General features: G+C 44.9%; 1 protein-coding gene across 1 annotated transcript in view; it reads left to right on the top strand.

Moving 5' to 3' along the window:
- The first annotated feature begins 4,856 nt into the window (after nt 1–4,856).
- LOC131282764 (nuclear receptor-binding protein homolog) overlaps nt 4,857–16,119 on the top strand; it is a 66,194-nt gene continuing 54,931 nt past the window's right edge. The window contains exons 1-2 of the mRNA XM_058312304.1: nt 4,857–4,989; nt 10,037–11,083. The gene's annotated coding sequence lies outside the window, so the exon portion shown is untranslated. The remainder of the gene's footprint in view (nt 4,990–10,036; nt 11,084–16,119) is intronic.

Here is a 16,119-nt window from a genome sequence, read left to right as displayed (position 1 = left end):
GGTTACGTGGCTTATGGCCCAGTGTCTGCTCGGCTGTTCTGCTGATGACTTGCCCCACCATAGCCAGTGGTCATCGAGGGACATCGTGGCGGTCACGTTGTAGTCCGGTAGCGCTTCCCCAAGCGCTGACGCGTACCCCTCGGCAACAGCAGGTGTTCGCAGCCGATCCGTGTTTAGGCGTGGGGTAGGCCGGTGACGCAGTGTGTTGACAGCGCAGAGCTTCTGCCGTAGCTTCACCATAACCAGGAAGTGGTCCGAGTGGACGTTTGCGCCCCAGCACGTACGTACGTCGATGATGTCCGAGAAGTGCCTTCCGTCTATGAGAACGTGATTTTTTTGGGAATATGTCTGCTGTGGTGATCTCCAGGTGTAGCTGAAACGAGGTTTGTGCTGGAAGAAGGTGCTACGGATGTTCATGTGCCTTGAGGATGCGAAATTTATGAGCCGGAGGCCGTTATCGTTGGTTAGCTGGTGGGCACTAAAGCTTCCAATCGTAGGTTTATAGGCCTCCTCTCGCCCGACCTGAGCGTTTAGATCTCCGATGACGATCTTCACATCATGTTGTGGGCAGCGGTCGTACTTCCTCTCGAGCTGCGTATAAAACGCGTCTTTGTCGTCATCGCTGCTCCCAAGGTGCGGGCTGTGCACATTAATAATGCTCAGGTTGAAGAAACGTCCACGTATCCTCAACCTGCACATCCTGTCGTTGATCGGCCACCATCCGATCACACGCTTCCTCTTAGCACCCATAACAAGGAACGCCGTACCGAGTTCGTGCTTGTCTCCACCACTCTGGTAGATCATGCAATCGCTACGGTAGGGGCGCACCGAGACTCCTTTCCAGCGATCCTCTTGAAGTGCTACTATTTCGAAGCCGCGGGCTCTCACTTCCTCTGTGAGTATTCTGGTACTCCCGGGTGAGGTAAGAGACCTGCAGTTCCATGTACCGAGTTTCCAATCGTAGTCCTTTTTTCGTCGCGTAGGTCTGGCAGGATTGGACCAAATCGGGTTTTCTTTTTGATGACTGTTCGTTGCAAATGTACAGAGCGTGGCTTGCAAGGCCTCTCCCCCCGCCTCCTATCCTCCTAACGTCCCGTAGGATGCCAGGACAGGGTGTACAACCGCCCCTAACATGGGGAACAGACTCTGGTTCGAGTCGCTCCTAACATGGAATACAGACGCTCGGGGATGGACTACTAGCAAGTAGCAGTCCATTCCCCTTCTCAATTCACCCTTGCCGCCCATCCGCCCAAGGGGGTGGGTTTCCCCGTGTAACCAAGCTTGGATATTTAGACGACAAGTTACCGTTCTGTACGTCGCGGACGTATTCAGTAGGAGTTGAGGAGGAGAGCCTGTGGTAGCCTTCAGGAGGCGCAGCAATACAGCATCTAAATAAGATATCCATAAAAGTAAACGTCGATGGGCTTCCAATCTGCAATAATACTTTTCAATATAGAAGAAGCTTCAAGTATACAACCAATGGTAATAGGGATCTATTGCGGAAAAAGTAAGCCCAGTAATGTCGGCTTATTTCTGAACCCGTTCGTCGCTGAAATGGAGGATGTGCTGAAGCATGGTGTGGTGATCAATGGCCACACTTTTGCAGTCTCCATTCGTGACTTTATATGTGATTCCCCAGCCAGAGCTTTTATCAAAGATATAAATCTAATTAAATAAATGTAGTAATAAGTTTTACTACTAGTATGTAAGTAATTGTTTTACTACTGCTAATTTCAACAACCATTTTGGTTGCCAAAAGTGCATTACAGTGGGGGATGAAGAAATGTTTGGTAGGATGGCGTGATGGAAAGTTCGGTAGCTTCAGGACAAAATGGGCTTTGAATGATGTGACTGAAATCTCAAATCTTCTGATGATATTAGAGATGCCATTAGAATTACATAGGCCAGTTCGTGGGCTGGATTGCGTTTCACGTTGGAAGGGCTTAGAAGCCAGAACTTTTTTACACTATATTTTTATTGTCATTTTGAAACTTTTTCTTCCTGCCGATGTTTATGAACATTTTTTATCATTATCATCACAGAGTGCAGTTGCTATATGTTCATCTAATGAGTATGCACATTTTCTCGATTTGGCAAATTCGCTTCTTTTTTTTTGTCTAATTTTAGTGCATATCCTCTCGAAAGTAAATAGTATCAGATTAAAAATTTAATTCGATCTGGATATAAACCGTTGGCACAAATAGCTAAACGCATCAACGAAATCTATGAATTCGGTGAACAAAAATTCCCTACACAATCTTCAAATCCACAATTGAAACAGCCAATTGTGAAAAAAAGTAATATCGCTAGCAATGCAACTGATATTAATATCGCCAAATATGTATGCGTCGAGTTTGAGGATTATTGTTTGAAAATGATATCAAAAATAAGTGGTTCTTAACTAAAGAAAATGAAATAGTAGAAATGAAATATGGTTTAGAGTCCAATGATACTATTTCGATTCACGGAATACCAGTCAACGATCAGAGGTTATTTTTCGAAAAACCAATAAGATCCTCCTATTCAAACATTTATGTTTCATCTTTGACACGAAATTCGCAAAATGCTCGAAATTCGTCTTGGATTTAATTTAAACATTTACAAATTTTAATTCCGCAAGCATTTTAGAACTGTTCAACGGACACATTAAACGGAGGCCTGTGATTGGTCGGCCCGAACCGGTCAAAAACGGTTCTCCGAAACCGGTTCTCCGAATCACCGACCACCAGATGACGCCAGTGAGGCCACCAGATGGCGCCAGGAGTATTTACGGCATAACCGGTTCGCTGGGAACAGACCCCGGTGATTTACGATTTGTGACCTTATTATGACCTTCCAGAACCGTTTCCGGGATCTGTTCCCAGCAAACCGGTTATGCCGTAAATACTCCTGGCGCCATCTGGTGGCCTCACTGGCGCCATCTGGTGGCCTCACTCACGGATAGTACCATAGTACTAAGCGCCGCCAACAGATGACGCTGCTATTGTTACGACTTAGCTTAGCTTCAGCAACCATGTCAACAGACACAGCTTTGCTCTCTCAACCGCGTTTTTAAAAGACATCTGTAAGCACCTCGGCCACTCGGCACATTCTGTCTTTGCCTAGTGATGGGTATCGATTCGATTAATTCGGAACTACAAGTTCATTAAGCCATACGGAGCAGCCTCTGATTATTTAAAAAAAATTAAAAACATTACATCACGTTTTAAACATGGAGCTTAAATAAATATAGAAATATGGTCAATCGTTACAATTGTCATCCCACTCCCTGAAGAATATTTTCTAAAGCTATTCTTATATTTCTGGCCGTTCCAGTAAAAAGACTTACGCACGATGAACTACGGGTCCAATACTAACTCGTATGAGACAGATCGGAACGTTTGACACCACCATGGTCGCAGTTGTATTTAGTGATGGGAAAATTGAATCCTTGCAGGGACTCGAATCTTTCGATATAAATCCATTCTAAAATCCGAATCTTCGATCCCAAATCGCAAACAGTCCCGAAACAATGTATACCAATCAATGTGGATCTGGAAATCGTTTATCCTAATCTGACTCCCCATCAAATCACGATGGTTAACTCACTTTTTCCGTAATACACATGCCACACATTTCTTATGTGAGGTTCACCGCTGTGGTTAGTTTTGTTGTTCTTGAAAATCAAGTAACGTTTGGAAAATATGTTCTTTATAAGCATTAAAACCCGGGCACAGCGATTTTTAATTATAATACTGGAAATATAATAATAGAAATCCTTAATGGAACATGATACTTTTATTGAAAATTCGGTAAAAATGTAAATCAGATCCTGGCCAGAATCATTGTCACTCTGTGGGCTAAACGTAATGTTAGAACATCCTAGATAATCGTAGTTCTACTATTTTTCTTTGTTAAAAATAGATTCATGAATTTTTCTTGAAACTAAGTTAAATATCTATATCCAATTCATTCTATCCAGCTTTCGATTTGAGTAAACTGCGCTAAATCACATTGTCTCTAGATCAACTCACTACCTGACTAATTTAACTCACCACGTATCTGGTTTGAGTCACATCAAAATCAAACTCGGGGTCCACACTACAGCGCGACGTCTCGTTTCAAAAGTAGCCCAGTTTCGGCAGAACAATCTCGCAAGCCAAGCGCGACAGTGGTAGGGGAGTATGTGGAAATATGTATCAAATTGGAAAATATGTGGAAATATGTATCACCCTGAGTGAGTTTGGCGCTTCTACATTTGAAATTCACTGAGAAAACAAACTTAAACAAACAACGACGATATTTTGGCCCGCCGTAGGAAGTATGTATTTCCACATCATCTCCTACTTGTTGAAGAGCAGTTTGTTTACGTTTTGGCACCCGAAAAAACTTTGGTAAAAATATCAATTAAAACGGAGTTTGATAACTGAATTACATTTGTGAAGGCTAGAAATAAGTAGTACAACGAAAAATCTGATGTTTCGTGAAGAATATTGCTCGTTTTTTTTGCGTTTGTGTTTCGGTTTGTTTATGTTTTGTCCAGCTGTCGGCTTGTTTTCGTTTCGAATTGACATTTGACAAGAGCTAGCTTGACGTCGCGTTTTTCGCTGTTTCGGCCGCGTTCGGCCGCCTGTCAGGCGACGTCGCGTTTTGTGACGGGACGTCGCGCTGTAGTGTGGACCCCGAGAAACAGTTTCGGAAAAATTCACAATCGAATTAAATCGAGTGAATCCGTCAAATGGGATCCAAATCTCTAGAAGAGTCCGTCAAACGAGTTTCGAATCTCTAGAGTCCGCCGAGTGATCCAATCTTTGAATCTTCCGAATCCCGATTCTGCCAACACTAGTCGTATTTCTTTGCGGCAAAAAAACAGAAGAAAAAATTCCATCCGACACGGGTGATTGTCTTTTTCACTTGGCCGAGCTACACACAGTCCGCAGTTCCATTTTAAATCGTGTGTCGATCGCAGTGCGAAAAATCCGATCGTAAGCAGTGATCTTCGATCTTGTGGTGCGTGTTTTCTTCCCTTTGCCAATAAGCAGCTCCTTGGACCGTGATGTGTCTCGAACGACAACGACGGCATCGTCTTGCGTAGTTCCTCCACGCTCGTTGTTCAGTTTCCTCTGGTTCCTCGTGCAGAAGTAGACGAACGTTTTCACAAGGTTGTGCCTCCACCGTCACCGTTGCCTGTTTCTTTTTGTTGGCCTGGTTCCGCTACGATTCCGGACCATCAAATAGACGTCCGGATGACCGACGGCCCATATCGTATGCGGGGTGCTGTATGCTGTGGCTCATCGCTTCCGGATAACAGACGCATGGAGCCCGATCTAGCAGTCCGGCCGCATGTTGTATAAACTTTCCACCAGGGAAACGCCTTCGCTGAAGTAGTAGATAAGAACGTACGGTGCCATTTGATTGCGAGAGCCGCAGTCAAGAATGCGGATGCGGGAACAGCCGAAAAATGTGGCATTTTCGTGGCTTGCTTCGTGTGTGCAGGAATAGCCGTTGCCTCTGCCCTTCCCCTCCGCCATGCCAGAAGATGCAATTCCGTGTGCGTGCTTGATTTGTGTTGCATGACAGTGCATGAAAAAAGGAGTAGAAACACCCCAGGAGAACGGCATTTGTGCGCGCCTGCTCGTTCATATTGTATACATCCCTAGAAGGTCCCTTTTGCGCGTGTGTATCCTTGTGTGTATGTGTGTTTGCAGTGGAGTGCTCAGAGCGGTATCCTTAGGATAGCTTTTCGTTCTCCTTGATGACTCGAAAAAGGAACCATCACGAGCAGCCTATGATGCACTTTTGTGCAATGGATGCCGCAATCGAAACCCTTCTGCATCCTGCTGGATTGTTTATTGACGGAAAAGTAACACTGAAGCATGCGGAACAGTGCTCAACCTCACATACACACACGCAGACATACACACTCACACACACAAGCTCGTTTGGATTGGTGCTAAGAAAACTTGTTGGGAAAGGTTTTCCTATTTGTAGCATTTTTTTTTTGTGAAAAGCATCTGTAACTCCGTTGTACAACCATGCAGAAGGACATCGAATCCTGGAAGGACTTTTTCAAGTAACCCACAACCGCCTGGGTTTTTGTGTTGCCGGAATTCCGTGGAAAAAATCGTTCAGGGAGAAAAAAAACCAACCAGACATCGAACGTCGGGCGCCCTACCGCCGCCTTCGCTGCCACTGCCACCGCCTGTGCCGGGGCACGTAAAACCCTTGGCGATAGGCACACGAGACGCCCAGTGTGCAATGTGCCGTGAGTGAGAAGAAACGGAAGCAAGCTGTTCGAGACGCGCAAGAACGAGACTGAGAACATGTGTGCCTGTATCGTGGGCCGAGCGTTGGCAGTGCGGGGTGGTGCGTCTGCCAGTTTGTTGGTTTCGTCGCTCTTTGCTTTTCCTTGTCCCGGAGGAATCATTGCCTTGTGCACCAAAACGAGACGGCAGTCTCGGGTGGGACGTTACGAACGAGCAAACGAGATAACCTGCACACAGAAGTCGAAGCCCGCCGAGAGGCTACTTTACACAATAAATGGCGAGTTTAACACTACCCAACCCGGTTGCCGGTGGAACGACCGAGATGGAGAAAGCATCGCTGGCGTGATTGTAAGAACGAGATAGGGGGCGCTACCTACCCCAGACCAGTACTACCCCGTACCTCACACAGCAAAATGCGTGTAGAGCGGCGCGGACGGCAAACGCAAGAAAACCCGTACCGTCTGACGATTCTGTCCACCTTCTTGCCCACACCCGGACCGCAGTGGAACTCCGCACCGACCCGCAAGGCATACACCAACGTGCATAAATGCACAAGGCGCGGGTAACGGTGGCACTGTGGATCTTCCGTCGTGAACCCTGTGGGTATCCTGTTAAACTTCCACCTAATCCCTTTAAAGTCGCTGCCTGCAGAAGCAAGAGGAATAGATTTTCTTTCTGACATTGAGATAAAAACATTATGCAGGATCCAATAGGTTGAATTGTCGCTAATGAATCTATGAAACATCCCTTAATAGCAAATAAAATTCATAGCAAAATAAATCAATATTTTGCAAACCCTGCAAAGAAAGATTAGAGCGGTTCACGATAAGTGATTACCTACATGTATGGTTAAAGCGGGCTACAATGTAGGGCATTTATAACATAAATTTACTTTAATTTTGGTAATAGCTTTGAACTATGACGTTTCAATGTGTCAAAGTCAATGTGTAACATGGCAAAAATGTGCTTAGTTTTGAATAGTTTTGTGTAATGTTCTCATCCTACGAAAATCTTCGCACAAATGAAAACGACCCAACGCGTAAGATCTCTTTGTACCACCTAAACCAAAAAGCATGATTGCTAAGAAACGTGAAATGATTCGTAGCTTAATTCCTCTTCCATACATTTTAAGCGATCTTCAATCGCATCCGTAACATCGAAAAGATCACCTACAGTGCTGATTAAAAACGCACCAATTTTGTCCAATCAGTGCACAGATCGGATCCCTTGGTGCGCGAAAAAGTGTCTTGAGCTAGGGGCACCACCACCATACATTACGGTGGACCATGTCGTTGTTTCCGACTTCGCTGTGTCCTCCCGTCAATTCCTTCGCTAAACCCCCGCTTCATCCCACATAGTACCGCTGCCTACTTTCTTCGCTATTACTTGGTCTGCTCTGACCGGATCTGACCACGTTGTACTTGGCAGTGGTTCTACGGCGAGTTGTCACCGTTGTTGCCTTAGCGTATTAGATCTGATTCGGCAGGGCGCCTTGTTATATATGTGTGAATGTTTAGGGGAGGAAGATGGAGGGAGATGAAGCATGCTTTAAATATGATCGTTTTATTTATTTTTTATTCCCGGTACATTTCTGTACACTTGGGAATGGTATTCCATATTGCTTGGAATAAGAAAGAGGGAGGTGGTGGTGGTCGAGTTAGTGTTGCTGAACTGCTTGTTAAATCAATGGCCTGCTGGAGTGATTGTTGGTTGGCTTCATGTGTTTTTGGACGTGCAGTTTTTTTTAGTTGTTGTGCATACTCGCGTGAATTCGCGAAACAGCGCTCAGCGGCGGTCTAAAGATCGTGTCGTGTGCGGGAGTTTCTCCATCGTAACCTGTCACACACCGCCTTTGGGGTTTCATACCGACCTAGGAACTTGACTCCCGGCAGCTTGAGAACGACGGGTTTCATCCACCCCAACCCGACATACAGCACAGCTAGATGATGTGAAGGGACACTCTCCGGCTCGTTCACCAACACTTTAGGCTACGACGTGGGGTTCGTCCTGCTTAACGAAAGGAAACATGATCGTTCCTGTTCCTCGATTGGGCATTCGCCACCACCGGCGCCATCGCCTTCCGTGACCATCTGTCCCTGACAAGATCCCGCCGTTCTGGTGTTGTGTTGGTGTGTCCGTCCATCCACGCTGCCTTCGACTGCTCGTGTGCAACGCGAGCCACACACGCGCGCGCCACATCAGCATCTCCACCACGTCCGCAGACCACCGCCGCCCGCCCCTCAGTGGTCACTCCACCATTCTAGCCAGTCAAGCACCTCGCGCAGCAAAAACCACCGGCTGCCATAACCTTGGGATTCTGCTTCTCTTTCTTTATTAGTGAATTAATTTCCTCATATTAAATAGGCGAAACGCGAAGCAAAGCGAAATCTACAACTACACGGAGGGAGACCGATCGATCCATCCGATCGTGGAGCCCGGCCAGCGTACTGGACTGTAAAAGGCAGCATCACCAATGGTAACGTCACGGCGTAACGTGTAACGTCAGAGGGCCGGTCTTTTGGCGTGTGTGCTTTTCGCTGTGAAACGGTGTTAAAGCGGAGAACGCGCGGATTCGATGATCGGACGATCGTTGCAAAACAGGAACGAGAAGCAAAGAAAAAAAAAGGAGCTGTGTGAAAACGGAGGCGAGCCGTCCATCGTGCGCGGTCAGCACCACCAAAAAGGTGAACCTCTGCTGCGCGAGGCATCGTTGGAAAAGCGCGTGTGAGCATGCGGCGCTCCACGGCGCGGTAACGTTAGCAACACGACGACCACGTTCCGACGAGAAAATCGAACCGAAAAACCGTACCAATATCTCCGAGCGCCAGTAGAGCGGGGGATCGGTAGATAAGAAGACGAAGACAGGTGGAAAAGCGCGGTTGCCAGCATTCAGTAGTGAGCAAATAGTGCGCAACGGAAGAGATGGTTGCGTGAAGTGTGTGTGTGTGTGTGTGTGTGTGTGTGTCTGTGCACTTTGTGGTGGTTTGATTTTCGTCCGTTGTTTCACTTTACTTTTTAGGATGAAAAGTTTTCAAGAAAAGCCGCCACCAAGAATCCACCTTGCGGGAAGAAGTTTTGGCAAAAGTCGAATGTGAAGGAAAATTGCGAAACAACGCGTACAAGGAGGGCGAAACGAAAGCGGACGGAACGCAGAGACGTCTTCTTCGCTTCGGTGGGGCAAAAAAGTAAAGAAACAACGAAGCAATCGTGTGCGCTCTTCATTATCGCGCGAGTCGCGGTTTCCACTAGCAACCACTTCCTTCTTCACCACCACCACGAGCAAGATCAGCAAAACCCCCCCCCCCCCCTGGTGGAGATCGGCGCTCGGCAGGCCTCCAACAGAACCGTAGATACAAGTCGCAAGTGGAAAGGCCTACTATGATGATGAACTTTCATCGTTGGGTGGGGGAACGGGCAGGTTGTCGAAAAGGAATACTTTTTTTTGTAAAATTTCTAAGAAAATCTAAAACGAACATGTGATCCCATCCCGATGAAGATCGTGCCGTGAATTAGGAAAAGCGAAAAGATATTTTACAACCGCTCTCGTACCCCGAGTTGTCCACAATAATTTTTGTTAATCTGCAGCTGTCAAACTACCGTAGGAGAAACGTTCGAATTGTGGACCTTGATGTTCACATTTTAGATTTCCACAATTCTTTCATCGCCTAATCCAGAGGATACGTTAACGCGTTCGTGTTGCCCAACGTCGTGGAGAGAGCTTTAAAGAATTTTCCTCTCCCTAACAGCGTGCTTATTGTATTTTTTTGCTTTTCTCTTTCTTTTTCTTCTAGAAAATAGATAAATTTGCCTACGGCGCGCATCATCATACCGTCTATTGTCATTCCGGTTGGTAAACGGTGTTTCGAACGAACGTCATACGAACGTATCAACCCTTGTTGGTGGAACAGACGAGGAAAAACGTAAAAACAAACCCAAGAAAGTGTGTAACCTGGCGCTGGAAACAGATAAGCGCCTCCGCCTTCGTTGAAGCTCCCACCACAAGATCTACTCGTCGAAGTCTCAAGGCCGTGTCTCGTGCTGGCCGTTTGCTTGGTAAAACCATCGTCGTGAAAGTACATAAGCCGTGCATGCGGACAGGAGAGTGTCTGCAAAACCTCCTCCCGGACACCCATCTCACACCCAACAGATTGGTCGAGCAGTTGCAGTGGGATTCGTGCAAGAGGTGCATAGTGTGCTGTGCGTGCGTGTGTTTGTGTGTGCAGGGTTGTATCTAGCTGCTGCATTCTTTTTCCCTCCGGTTTATTTCCCCCTTCCCTCCCCTTGTGTGCCCAAAAGAGTGCAAGATTGCATGTGTCCAACCGTCGCGGAAGGCGAAGGGAAAATATAGCGAGTGGTGGAATCTCGGTGTGTGTTCCGTGGGTTGGTGGTGGTGCGCAGCGACGATCTCAGCTGTTGTGTGGCCGTCCGGAAGCCTGCCGTTACGTTTTGTCGCGCAGTGTCTGTTTGTTCTTCTTCTTGCTCCGGTCGTGCATCCGTGCCTGCGTCTAGATGTTCGTGTGTGGGTGTTAGTGTCCTCGACAGAGATCCAAGAAGATCCAGAAATTTTCCATTGACGCGTCGTCCTAACCGTGCGCGCCCGGACGTCATCCATCCATCTCGGCATACCCCCGGAGAGTGGACATCGTCCATCCACCGTCACTTGCCCCTCGTACCCTTGCCGGCGTTTTGACGGCCGACAGCAAAGTAACAATTGACCGTGTGCAGCGAGAGTTTTGCGTGCGTGCGTGCGTACGTGCGTGTCCGTGGATAAATCAGTAGTTAAACAACAATTAACTCTCAATGGAAGTCTGGTGTTTGAGAACAGAAGCTGTTTTAGGGTAAGTAGTATACATCGATTGAAAATTGCCTTTTGTAGCATTCGCTCCTTTCAGTTCATATTTTTATATATAACTATAAAATGTTCAAGAAAATAAGAGTTTCTCACTCCAGAAAACTAATAAATAATCAGATGAGACCATGATTAGGGATTTGGATGTTGAACCCAAGACAAGTCCCCAAATTATGATGAGTTCAGAGAATTTCTCTAGACACCCAAACTTGTATCTTATCCAGGCGCGCATCAAAGTGAAGAGAACAGTGCAATGAACTTCCCCAATATTTACTTTTGTTAAATAGTTGACCCTCTCAAAGCAATTTTCACATTTTTTTTCTGTTTTGGCCGGCTGACTTTTGTGGTGTAGTGTATGTTAGCGCTTCCCGGTGTACCAAAAATCCTTTATCTCCTGAGTTAAGGATGATAAATCATGTGTTCCTGTCCCCGGAAGGATCAACTATTCGCATATTGTGAAGTAATAGGATACAGCAGAAAACATTTTTAAGATACAATGACAAAGAGTTTAAACCACTTAACCTAAGCCCGATCGAGTTCCATATAAAATATGTTAATCAAACTACTGAATCGAGGGTACAACATTGTAACCCTTAACTCATGCATCCCAATCCAGAAATTGTTTGTTTTATTACCAACCCTTCATTATTACCCAACGAAATAGGTTATCACTAGGTTCGGGGAAAGAAGAAAATGGGCCGATAAGATAGTGGGAGTGCATTGCGCTGCACTTGTGACTCACGGTGGCTTCCAAGAATCAGTGTCGGCATAAAGTGCGATAGGAGCCAATGATAAATGAGTACTTATCGTTTGCCTTGGATTAGTTTCACAGCGTCGCGAATTTCCGTGGATTAAGCTGTACACAAACTGGAAGCAGGAAGTTACAAAATGTGTGTTTATCGTTGAACGTTAAGTTGAAATGAATGAGTTTATGCCTTGCCAGCGAAAATACCTCTGTTGATGAGTAAGATAAATGGCTTAGTCTTGCCTATTTTTCAATCAAACAAATCGTATTGAAATTATGCTTAAAAATCAGCATTTTATGTGACTTATTTGTCACAGCGATATAAAATAGTAAATAGAAATAGTAGATAATTGATAGTCTTAAACGGTGCATCCAAACTTGATGCCCGAAATTCATTGGAAATAAACAGCCTCCGTTACCTCACACGACGCACGGAACGAAAATGATCCGTATGCGACCATAAAATGTTAACGATCGATATAACCTGATTCCGTGCCGCCTTTGCTGCCTAGATCAACAACTGATCGAATTTCGTCCCAATTTTCCGGAAATGTTTCTCTGCGGTATGTTTCGGTCCTCTGCATGCGCAAAACTGTTGCCATCCAGAATACGTTGGTTCGGATGTGCTATTTTTTTTTTTTTTTGGATATCCTTTTCCTTCTCTCTTGATCACGACGATCTTCATGCTTGGGAAGCGCAGTACGAAATATTTCCAAACGATGCTTCCCATCGCACTTCGAGCAGCGAGGAAGAGACAGACTGGGTTGAATATTTGCACAGCAGCGGCACAAGGTTCAATCCGTATTTCGCCACAAACCTACGTAACCCACCGCAATTGCCTTCCTTTTCCTGCCCCTTTTGCTGTGAAAGCGTTTCAGCAAACCAGAGAAAGAATCATCAAAATTCCGGGAAGGCTTCGGAACCCGGTCGGAAGGGTGTACCGGGGAGCAGGCGGCAGCAGGTCGGGCACGGCACGCCGCCGTGGAACTGGAGTGGAAAATCTCCAAAAAATTGTGCGAAATAATTTGCAAGCGTAGTGCTGCAAGAGGGAGATCAGACGAGAAAGAGGAAGCCGACCAACCTGAGAGCAAACGAAAATGGTGCATGGTTTTGAAATTATAGGCAAAAAAGAAGAGACACACAAAAATAGTAAGATTCCAAATACTGAAAGCCAACAGTGTGTGACAAAACTATGCCTTCTCAAAATTACGTATTTATTGTTTTTCGATGGTTTTCATTTTAATTTTTTTCGTATTTTAAAATTCTTGGGACTATTCCCAGAAATTGCAAAGGTTTTTTCTTTCATTTGACAAAAAAAAGATCTCGCAAATTTGTTCATTGGTTAACGAAATAAACTGATTTATCCTTGTTCATTTACATCAACATGCTTCGAAGTTGATCCTCGAAATGCTGGATGAAATTACTGTTTTAAGAAATATAATGAAAAATTTATGAAGGTATTATATATCGATCCACCAGAATCAAAACAAGTGGGACTTAAAAAATCCAAAATGAAAGATTATGCGATCAATACACTGCACTCATAAAAAATATTTCAACACGTTATACGTTATGGTTTGGCAATTTTGCTGTAAGGTTCTTTAATGTACTCGCCACTCTTTGGCCACTTCGGTTTATTGCTCCACAAAGCAATAAATATCACAATATAGGCAATCTTACCATTTGCCGTTCAACATTTTATTGGTTTCTTTGGGTTTCACCTTCTCACGGCATTGAGGTTGATTTAAAATTAAACGAAATTGAAATAAGAACATAATAGACGAATCCTAATGCGTCGGCTGCTGGCTGCGAACACTAACGTCGCTAATCAAATATTCATGATCCATCTGCGCGCCGTGCTGCTGCGAGATGATCGATAAAAGTGTCTCGTTGCAAAAATTCACCCGGCACTGTAAAAAGCGAACGCGCGCCAGAACGTGAAGTCGGAGAGCACACGTCCGTCGTCTCTTCATGCGTCGCGCGGTAGATTTAAGGAAGCAAAAGAAAACCCAAACTACGAATCTCGAGGCCAATCATGTTTTGCTCTTTCACTCGACCCTCCGGCTCGTCTTTCCCGATGACGCTGGTTTCTCCCTGCCGATCATCCCGATGGTCACAACAAAAAGTGAACATCGCGAGCGGCGTGTGATGGAAGCGAAAAGATTTTTTGCGCGAAATTAGATGATTAAGCAAAAAAGGTTCTCCGGTGCTGATCTGTGGTCCGCAAGGGGGCTCCAGCTCCAGCATCCAGCTTGCGAGATGTTCCTCTGCCAAATGGTGTTGAGGGAGAAGATTTCATTTTTTCCCCTTTGTGTAGAATTATTGAAAATATTGCGAAACTCTTCGCGGTACAACTGTATTACCAAGTTATAAAGAAATGAAGAAGCGTCCAGAGCGAGTGTAGTTGGATACCGTTTTGCATCCCCTAGATGCTTCTTCCCCACCCTTTCTCTGCACACACCGAACGAAGGATAAAGAAAGGTGTACAGGAAATGGAGAATACGGTTCGCTGCGTTAAACGAATAACCTTCGATCGATCTTGAGCAACTTATCTTCCGCCTCCGCTTCGATGAAAGCAGTCGAAATCTTTTTTAACGGGCTATCAATCGAAAGCCGTCGTCATTCGTCGGGTCGTCCAAGTATACGCAATCGTCGTAATAAAAACAGACAACGAGAAGGACGTTGACATCTCTATCAATCATCATAACACCTAATGGGACAGTGTGCTAACACCACACTAATACACCCATCGCCACACGGATGTGTCCTGCCTGCCCTGTCGTGGTTTATTAAGGATCGGTGCTAAGGCTTGTTGAAGGCTTTCCCGTCCTGCTCCCCACGAGAAGGAACTTGATTGCCCGTTTAGGACGTCGGAACCAGTAACCCGCAATTTACCTTCTTTGCGTCGTTCGGTTTTCAGGATCGTTTATATCTGACCGATCGGATCGGTCGGCGGTGGCCGTTGGTTGGAGTGACAGTTAAGATTGATTTTCCGTAGGCTGGTGTTCACGTCTAGTGATGAACGCCGCGCGTGTATGTGCTAGAAGGGCCTCAGAAAGAAACGATCAAATCTCTATAAAGCAACAGATGTAGGGGGATGCAGGGTCCATACGACTCTCATGTATGTATATGTGGTTCTAAAATGTGAGAATCGTTACATATACAATTTAATATGTATAGAGATTAATGAAAAAATAAACTACTAAATATTTCCTAAGTCAGGGTATTTGTCGTCGAGTCGATTTGAACCAGATTTGAAATGATGAACTACATAGAAATGTACGAACAATAGCAGTCAATTTCGACAAAATATGTCTCCAGAATATTAAGGACATTTCTGAAGATACAAAAAACAGCCATTGTCAAAAAATTTATTTTCTCTTCTTTTCCATTTCTCTAGCAGCCCAAGATCATCTTTTCGTTTTTTGATGTTCCAGTTGTAAATTTTCAGATTTTGGTTAGTTCCAAACTTTTACTTTGTTAATAATTTTTACAACAATGTTTGTAATGTGAAAAAATTGGAATTTTTAGTTGATACTAGCTCGTAATCGTTGGCATTAACAAATGACTACTTAGCTTACATAAAATAAAGAGATGCATGAAAGATAAAAGTGTATGCACTATTGCAATCATGGGAGGCTTAAAGGCAAAAAGCGAACGTAAACCTTCGATAGACACGATTTGCATTATGCTATGATCAACATTTATTGTTTGATTCTATTTTTTACATTTTACCAGATACACTAAAATAATGTCGAGTCGCATACTGCCCTCTGCTCCTTTATTGTTGCTGGCTAAAAAACAGCCGGTTCAAGTCGTGTTTTTTTCATTTACCTTCCCTTCGGATCTGATCGACGTTTGATGGAACGTTGCGGAAATATCGAGCGCGTTGGAACAACAAAACGTGTATTTGATGCTGCAAACTCGCGCCTCTAAAGCGCGCAGATTTCAGCAAACGTATCGTGACGGGCTTGCCTAACATTCGAGTTTAGCGGATTGCGTTGTGTTTACAAGCTCTGTTGCATATTTCTTTTTTTACGGATGAGAAGCTGGATTGCACGTGCAGCAACTCGTTTGAGAACGCAGCAAAATCCAACGGAATGTAGGAAGTGGCGGGTTCTTTGTGTTGGAGGAAAGGCAAGAAACGGATGGAATGATGGAAAATTATACCCGTAAACAAACAAACATCAGGTAGTCCTGATACGTTTCGAAGGTTTTTCGTTTGATGGGTGGAAGTATGCGGATGGCAAAAAATTACCTCATTTTTCCAGTACAGCACC

This window comes from Anopheles ziemanni, chromosome 2 (assembly GCF_943734765.1).
Source record: "Anopheles ziemanni chromosome 2, idAnoZiCoDA_A2_x.2, whole genome shotgun sequence".
Lineage (NCBI taxonomy): Eukaryota > Metazoa > Arthropoda > Insecta > Diptera > Culicidae > Anopheles > Anopheles ziemanni.
Note: the sequence above shows the minus strand (reverse complement) of the source record. Positions and strands in the feature narration are given on the sequence as shown.